Raw genomic sequence first — 8,340 nt, forward strand, 5'->3', positions numbered from 1 at the left:
ATGAATAGAAAGAAGTAAATTTACTTCTAACAAGTCTTGTTTCGGTCTTTGAGAATAATATTTTAATATTTCATTGTGAATTATCTTGCTGCATTTCTGTAATATTTGGTGATTAACTTTATGAGATAGTAAATAGGGTCTCTTTCTATTTCTATTGCTAAGATTATATCATGAAGGACTCTGGTTTCACCAACTGTTTTCCTTGCATGTACCAAGATAGCAGCACTGTAGCACTGTCCTCCGTTTTTATTGATTTGCTCCAGCGGGCACCAGTAATGTCTCACAGTAACTTGTCATTAATGTTTTTGGCATATGATAGTAATAGGTATTAAAAACTTTTAACTTGTTCTTACAATAAAACATAAATAGATGCATTAACAAAACAAATTATTTCTAATATTTAACAAATTTATTTAGATAAAGAAACATCAAATAGTAGTCACAAGATACAAAATAAATGAAAAGCAATTGTGTGTGTAGTATACAATCGTACAACAGAATTTTAAAATTTTATTTATAGCAGCATATAAAAACAAAACCATGAAGAATCTGAGATATTGCTTATCTTTCAATTTACTGAGTTCTATCATTTTATGATTACTGATAGAAGATATATAAGATTTCTATCAGAAACAAAAGAAAATTTATAATGACTAAAAGTAATGATAGAGAATGGAGACAGTATTTTTTGTCATTTTGAGGGGGGGTTTGTTTGTTTTATTTGTTTCGTGATTTTATATTTTTCTTTTTCTACATTTTTACTGAATCACTGAGATAGACTATTACAGAGATGTTCATGATTGTATTTCAGACATAGAGTGTTCCAACCCCCATCCCTCCACCAGTGTACATTTCCAAGCACCAGTAACTCCCATCACCCCCAACCCCCAACCCCACCCCCTTTTTTCTCCTCTCTTTTCTTCTCTCTCTCTCTCTCTCTCTCTCTCTCTCTCTCTCTCTCTCTCTCTCTCCTTTTGGGCATTGTTGTTTGCAAAATTGATACTGATAGGTTATCAAGAATATCCTTTACTACCTTTAACCCTCAGGTTTTGTCCAGTGTGATTTTTCCCAGGTATTACTGTCATAGCAGTCTCTTTATCTTACCTACCCTCAGCCCCCCACACATTTGGGGTTAGTTCCAACCGTTGACCAGTCCTCCTAACTGTTGTTTTCCCTGGCTATGGATATTAGTCTTCTATTACACACACACACACACACACACACACATATATATATATATATATATATATATATATATAACAAATGAATGCAGAAATTCTAAATCTGTGCCTTTCAATTCTGACTCATTTCACTCAGGATGATACTCTCCATGTACACCAATTTATAGGAAAATTCATGACTTCATTTCCCCAACAGCTATATAGTATTCCATTGTGTAGATGTGCAATAGTTTTTTTTTTTAATTTTTTTTTATTAGTGAAACACCATGAGGTACAGTTGTAGATTTACAATTTTTTGTGTTTGGGTTTGATTATACAATGATCAGATACCCATCCCTCCACCAGTGCCCATTTTCCACCACCATGGATAATATCCCCCCCACCCCATCCCCCCATCCCCCCCCCTGCCTCTGTGGCAGGGCAATCCCCTGTGTTCTCTCTCTCCTTTTGGGTGTTGTGGTCTGCAAAAGAGGCATTGAGTAGCAAACATGTTCAGTCCATAGTCCACTTTCGACATGCATCTCCCCTCCTGGGAGGATCCTCCAAACACCCTTTATTTGGTGTTCCCTTCTCTATCTGAGCTGCCCTTTCCTCTAGAATGCCCGACTGGCCACTAAAGTGCAATAGTTTTTTATCCATTCCTCTCTTCTTGGGCACTCAGGTTGGAGTGGTTATACTTTTTTTTTTTTAATCAGACAACACAGACGTCAAATTTTAAAGCCTTATAAGGGATAGAGATAGTTTTTTCTAAAGACCGAATTAGATCTAATTAAGTTCTAGTGCTCAAGAGAACAACACAGTAAGAATAATTTATATATACACACTTATTTACTGACCACCAAAATATTCAAATCAACTGCTAATAGTCATCAAGGAAGATACTGACATCAACACAAAAGTAGGAGACATTAACATTCTTATATTGATGCTGATAGATAACTAGACAAAAACTAAACAAGCAAACTCTGGCTTTTAAGGAAGAAAATGAATCGATGGGCCTTACAGACTCATCCCCCCCAAATGGAGTACACATTCTTTTCCATTACAATGGAACATTTCTCAAGATATACCAAATACTGAGTTGCAAAAATATCTCCATAAAATCAAGAAGATAGAAGCCATATCAATTATCTTCTTAAACTACTAAGACTTTCATACCAAAGGTAACTTAAAAATGAAAGCTAATTTTCTCACATCTGTGAACTGAAAATCTAAATTCATGCCTTCAACTAATCTTGTGCCTGGTTGCATTCACTGAGTGTCCTAGCAGAGAGGCAATCTCTCTCGTGTTTCCCTAATCTTCTGTTCTTTTAAAGATAGCAGTCAAATTAAAATAGAGCCAAATCACATTACATCGTTTTAACTTAATCATGTTTTTAATGGCTTTATCTCCAAATACATTCACCTTCTGAGATAATAAGGGTTAGGACTTTAACATATGAATTTCATGAAGACATAACTCCGTTTATTACCTCTGCCCTATAAGCCAACCAAATACATGTTCTTCTGAGTGATATATATCCAATTAAATCCAATAGCCTCAATTTTTTTAATTATCTCTTGAAAACATCTAAGTGAAAGAAGTCAATAACACCTAAATCAGATATGGATAAAATCTGGGTAATATTCTAGGTCTCAGTCATTCTGCAGCAGAATTTTCCTCCAAAGATGAGACTGTGAAATCAAACAAAGTAAGAGCTTGCAAAATGCAATGATGGAAACAGACACTGGATAAGCATTCTCATTTTGACAGAGACAAATCAAAAGCAAGAAATGAAAGATGAATCTGAAGAAACTCAAATGTAGCAAGGAAAATTTACTTTATTTTTCAGGTTCAAAAATATTTTTGTTTGGTCCCATGGTCTATTTCCCAGACCAAATACTGGGTTGCAAAAATATCTCCATAAAATATCTCCAAAGGTTGCCCTCTTCGTTGTTCTCACCATTGTAATGATCCTCTCTGCTCAACTTATGGCAATGGATGAGATATGGCTCAAATGCTACCAATTGAGTCTATGTCTCAGGATTGTATGCTATCAATATTTTTTATCCTTCTGTGTCAATCTCCACTTTAATTATGTATAATCCATATTAACAGATAACTCTAGTGGTCTCAGCTGTAGAATACTGGATGTCTAACTACAGATTTTGGCAATGTTTAATAAAGTCACAATGAACATAGGTGAAAAGTAGCTGGTTTGTGTGTGTGTGTATGTGTGTGTGTGTATGTGTTATTTGACTAGATACTTAGGAGTGGAGTTGCTAGATCATTTATCAGTCTTGCATTTTCTATTTTTGAGAAATCTCCATAGAAACTAAAACCTTTTAAGTTCCTACCAAAAGTGAATTGGGTTTTATTTTACTCTACTTCACTTCCCACATTTATTGTTTATGATGCTTAATAGATATCATTAACAGAATATCAAATAAAAGTTTAGGAAAATTTAATGAATTTTTGTTTCATTTGGGGACCACTCCCAATAGTGCTCACTCCTGGCTCTGTGTTCAAGGCTCACTGTCGGGATCTCAGTAGATAACATACGGTTTTGAAGATCAAACTAGTGTCAGCTGTTTGCAAGGCAAATACCATACCACTTGTGCTATCTCTTTGGCCCCCAGAATATTGAAGAAAACTTGAAAAGAAAATGAATTTGTGAGGGTACCAGGAATCCTGTAAGTGACAAATAATTTGTCACATAACTAAATTACATGATGGTCTATGGTGAGACCAGAATCATTTTATTGTCCCAGATTAAAGACTCTCACAATATTAAATATTAAATTTGAAAGTCATTTTTAAAAGTGTAAAGGAACACTAGATTTCTCTAGATCCTTGCTCAAATTCAAATAGCCAATTAGAAAATGCAGTTAAATATTAAGTTGCTAATACATAAATATTTCTGTGCCATATGTATAAAAGTAAAAATCTCTAAACATATGTATAAAATACCTTAAATTTGTCTTATTTGTTTTACTTCAATGTCAATAGTTATCTAGTCCCTAAAATTTTTCTTCATTATATATTTAAAGATAAATAAGTAACTTTACTGTTCTTTTATGTGGTTAATAACAAAACATAGAATAGAATAAAATGAGAATATAAAATTATATATTTCTTACAGTATAAAGGAAAAACCCAGGGAAATTTTGATCCTGGATTTATCACAGTGTTTACTAAGGGTTAGAGTGGAGAAAGGATATATTTCACTGGCAGAGTCAATTTAACAGAATGGTGTTCTGCAGAGAAACTAATTGAATGAGACCCTCTAGAATTCACTTTGCTTTTTCATAACCCATATAATTTTTATTGCATTCTGCACTGGATGACATAAGAAGAACATAAATTAGCTTGGTGAGAGAGCATTGTGCACCTTTCAACAAGCTATTCAGTGGTATGCAAGTTATATTACCATCATACCATTAAGTACTGAGTTAGGAGGGAGAAATGCCAGGGTGAATAGATACCTTCTCAATACACCTACTCATCTCAAACCTCTTTTGTTTCTGCCTTACTTTCCCTCCCCATGTTGACTGTGAAGCCTTTGAAAGAACTGTTATCAGCTATCATTAAACCAGCCACCTGTCTCCTTGGCAACCCTTATCAAGCTGTACCAGGTTGCTTGGGCTGCTACTGAGGACAGTCAACTGTGCATTGAATAAGGGGTTTTCAAATTGTTCCCATCTGGTATACTAAACTCTTATAAAAGTGTTAGACAAAGAACTGTATATTATATTGTCTACAATCTGTAATAGATGTTTTGTTATTCACTCAAAAAGAAAATTTTAAATGTGGGAAAAGAGAAAAAACATGTTTAAGCTATAAAAAATATACTTGCAATGATTCTTATATTTATTGGTGCTTTTATATAAATATGATTAATATCTATACGTATAAAAATTATTTACTAGTAATATTGATCACATAACAGTTTACAGTTCATCATTTTATTGATTGAAATAAAGTGGGAAGCTTCCTGAATTCAGTACTCCGTCAGCCCAATGATTTAGATTTTGGCTGTTTGTTGTCTCTAATCTATTTCTCTTTTCTTGCCAGAAAATTCCAATTTTGTTAACATTGTCAGGCCTTCACCCCAACATAGAGACAAGATTTAGGACGAACTTCAGGACAATCTAATTTAATCATGGTATTACTATTTTCTTTACCAGTATAGAAAATTGGAGTGGATTAATGGAAAAGATTTGACTTGATGTTGGTTGTTAAGAAAAGAGGAAACATCAACTCAAAGCCTCAGAGGATTTCTTAATAACAAAAAGGAATCAATATTTTCCATTTCAACAAACTTTACAATTTTATTATATCTACTATTATTAAAGAAATAATGTATGCATCTCTGGAACTGAGGTGATAACTGTGTGATCATAAAGCTGCTCTTTTGTGACTGATAGACATGACCATTGTAAAGAGCTATTCTCATTGTGAAATTAATTCCCTTTGAAACAGAGCAATCTTGGCCTTTTCTTAAGGTAAGACGCTCCCTATTGTCCACTTCACTTGGGTATTTTTCTTTAATATAAATTTTATTTTCAGTATCCTAAATACATCCCCAAATTCCTAACACCTTCTTATATCTCTTCTTTAATTTTTCATAGTTCTTCACTTTAAAATCTTTCTTTGAATCTAAAACCATCCCACTCATTTTTACCTGTCTAGGTCTGAATTAGTTAAGATGCAAATATATATTAAGGAAGCTGATTCAAGCACTATTTTAGCATCAAATGGTATGTCATACTGGCTTAAATTCAACCAGTTCTTAGGACAATTTTATCAGAGAGAGATTTATGTAAATGGAAAGGAAACTAACTGAATCAGCTAGCCTAAGCTATAAATGAGAAAAGTGTGGGTTATTGGGATTTAGGAAGGCAGAAAAGCAATGGAGCAGGCTGGCAAACTAGGTATAAAGAAGTAACTTTTAGGACTGACAAGATAATTCAGTGGATAGTGCACTTGCCTTTTCCCCCTGACCCAGATTCAATCTTTAGCATGGTCCCGAGAAAACCACAGCATGTAATTTGTGAGCACAGAGTCAGGAGTAACAGCTGAACATGGCCAGGTGCAGTTGTGTTCCCAAAATCATACAAAAAAGGTAACTTTTACTTTCAGAAAGACAGAGTAACAGAGTAACAGAGCACCAAATAAAGGGTGTTGGGAGGATCCTCTCAGGATGGGAGAAGCATGCTGAAAGTAGACTATAGACCAAGCATGATTGCCACTCAATGCCTCTTTTGCAAACCTCAGAACCCAAAAGGAGAGAGAGAACAAAAGGAAATGCCCTGCCACAGAGGTGGGGTGGGATGGGGGGATGGGGGAATGGGGGGTGGAAGGGATACTGGGATCATTGGTGGTGGAAAAAGGGCATTGGTGGAGGGATGGGTACTAGATCATTGTATAACTGAAACCCAAAGATGAATGTTTGTAAATCTAAAAATATAGCTCATGGTGTTTCACTAATAAAAATTGAAAAAAAAATAGTAACAGAAAGCTAAATTCTCACCTCTCTTCCTGGGAAGATGCAGATGTACTGTTTAAATTAATAAAACAACAACAACAAAACAAACAAACACTGTCCTCCCGTTATTCATCATTTTGCTCGAGCAGGCCCAGTAATGTCTCCATTTTGAGACTTGTTGTTACTGTGTTTGGCATATCGAATACGTCATGGGTAGCTTGCCAGGTTTTGCAATGCGGGCGAAGTACTCTCCATAGCTTTCCAGGCTCTCTGAGAAGGGCGGAGGAATCGAACCCAACTCGGCTGGGCTGGTTGCACATAAGCAAACGCCCTACCAGGAAATAAATATGTAGGTTTAGAGTATACTTTTAGGGATCATTTCTATAGTTCTTTACTAGAGAAGTTTCTCTGATCTTGTAGAGCACCTGAAACCACGAGAATTTTCTCTGATCATGTAGGGCTTCCTGAGGGTGAAGTTGGTTCTAGGTGTTGTTTTTGCAACTGTCCTTTATCACTGATGATCCTTCTCCTCTTCCCTTGGAAAAGGGAGAGGAAGAGGATGCAGTCTGAGTGGTTCCAATAAAAAAAAGTGTATATATGTTTATATAAAAATAAAATATAATAAACATATGTATAATAAAATAATGCATTCTAACAAATACATTTATATGCTAACATATATATATGTTTATTATACCCAGTGCAAACATTTTACTCTGCTATTAGGGGGATTATAGGTACTGGAGCGATAGCACAGCAGTAGGGCGTTTGCCTTGCACGCAGCCAATGTGGCCGACCCGAGTTTGATTCCTCCGCCCCTCTCAGAGAGCCCGGCAAGCTACCGAGAGTATCTCGCCCGCACGGCAGAGCCTGGCAAGCTTCCCGTGACGTATTCGATATGCCAAACACAGTAACAACAAAGTCTCCAATGGAGACGTTACTGGGCCCGCTCGAGCAAATAGGCCTAATCAAAGGTAATTCCCATCTTCAATATGTGTGCTTCAAAATAAAGCCTGGAAGTGATACTAGGACTAGGACCCAACCTCATCAGAAATTCCTGGAATTATGTTTGGGAGAGTACCCCAATCAACTCTATTTACTTCACTTTTACTTGTCTTTGTCTCTGTGTCTGCTGAGGTCCCTATCTATCAATAGCAAAGTCAGTCTACCCTAACTAGTTTGTATTTAATTCTTTTTGTTCTTGTTTTGTTTGGGGACCACACCTGGTGATACTCAGGGATTAGTCATGACTCTGGACTCAAGAATTAGTGGTGGTGGTACTCAGAGGATCATATTGGTTGCCAGTGATCAAACATGCCACTTAGCTCTGTGCAAGGCAAAAGCCCCACCTGCCGTACTATGGTACTATCTCTCAGCCCTATCTATTTAATTCTTTAAACTGAATATACCCCAAGAATTATCATGTCATGAGGAAATAGAGAATAGAGAATCATAGAAGATTAAAAAACTTATTAACAAACCAAACAAAGAAATGATAATTTGTTTAAGAGGACGAACTTGCAACTTGTGGATAAATTCTAACATGTCAAAGTGATTATAGACAACACGACATTATAAACATTAAATTTCTTTAGAAACTGGATCTTAGTTATTCTCATCATAGAAAAGAAGTAATTATTATGTGAGGTGATAAAAATCCTAGCTAATGTTATAGTGGTCATTATAGTATA

General features: G+C 35.5%; 1 non-coding gene across 1 annotated transcript; it reads left to right on the forward strand.

The window, feature by feature from the left end:
- The first annotated feature begins 7,005 nt into the window (after window positions 1-7,005).
- LOC130023538 (small nucleolar RNA U3) lies at window positions 7,006-7,224 on the forward strand. Its single transcript, XR_008792477.1, has one exon. It is a non-coding gene; the product is annotated as a small nucleolar RNA U3 (small nucleolar RNA).
- Window positions 7,225-8,340: the final 1,116 nt, after the last annotated feature.

This window comes from Sorex fumeus, unplaced genomic scaffold, assembly GCF_029834395.1.
Source record: "Sorex fumeus unplaced genomic scaffold, SorFum_2.1 ptg000002l, whole genome shotgun sequence".
Taxonomy (NCBI): Eukaryota; Metazoa; Chordata; class Mammalia; order Eulipotyphla; family Soricidae; genus Sorex; species Sorex fumeus.